The sequence below is a fragment of the Arachis ipaensis genome, chromosome B03 (genome assembly GCF_000816755.2).
Source record: "Arachis ipaensis cultivar K30076 chromosome B03, Araip1.1, whole genome shotgun sequence".
Classification (NCBI taxonomy): Eukaryota; Viridiplantae; Streptophyta; class Magnoliopsida; order Fabales; family Fabaceae; genus Arachis; species Arachis ipaensis.
Window position 1 is genome coordinate 649,703 of NC_029787.2, and position 901 is coordinate 650,603.

At 37.6% G+C, this 901-nt stretch overlaps 1 protein-coding gene across 1 annotated transcript in view; it reads left to right on the forward strand.

The window, feature by feature from the left end:
• The window catches only part of LOC107632432 (small ubiquitin-related modifier 1-like), a 4,153-nt gene continuing 3,417 nt past the window's right edge, over positions 166–901 (forward strand). The window contains exon 1 of the mRNA XM_021117661.1: positions 166–487. The gene's annotated coding sequence lies outside the window, so the exon portion shown is untranslated. The remainder of the gene's footprint in view (positions 488–901) is intronic.

Below are 901 nucleotides of genomic sequence, written 5' to 3' on the forward strand. Positions count from 1 at the left end.
TTTATCCACACCAATGAAACACATAATATTTTTTTATTAAAAAATTTTTATCTTTTATCTTCTCTTTTATGTGAAAAAAAAAATTATAAAAATCAAATAAAAAATATACGAATCCGAATAAACACGTATCTGTATGTGAGTGGTGAGTGGGTCCCATCAGTCTATCAAACTGAATTGATTCTCCTTCTGCTGCTGCATATCCCGTGACGTTAGCAATATACTGATAGTAGTTCGTTTCAACTTTGAATTATCGAGTTGCATAGTTCCTTTACATTTGAACTTTCATCTGTTGAAAAAGTAAGCTCGGTGGAAAAAGCGTGATGTGCATGTGCAAACTGATTATACAAAATTTTCCAGATATATCTATACAGGTTTCAAGACACTCTCACTCCTGTTTTGGAAATTTAACAACTGGCTTCAACAAAAATCGTACAAAGAGAACCACTACAGTCCTTTCAACACAGAGCTAGGGATCGGACATCGCAAGGTGCATGCAAACTTCACACCTTTGAACTTCTGTATTTCCAATTTTTTTTTTCTTCTCTTCATCATTCTCACTCTTCGATCTCTCCAAAAATCTCATTCTCCTCTCCTCCTTCTGTTATTCAAAGGAGTTTTGCTTTGGATTTTTTCCCCCTTTTCCCCGTGAGGGTTTTTGTGTTACGGAGAGAGAGCGAGAGAGAGAGAGAGAATGATGATGATTTCGATTTCGAGAGGCTTGTTCGGGTGGTGACCCGCCGCACGTACAACCGCTCACGCCGGTGTCGGAGCCGTAGGAGTCACCATCGTCGTACCTTGACGGCTTGACCCTTTAGTATGGTTTGGTAGAGTATTAATTTTTTTTAAATAAAAAAAGGTATTTTAAATTTGTTTAAGAAAGAAGAAGCTGGCCCAATGAGTA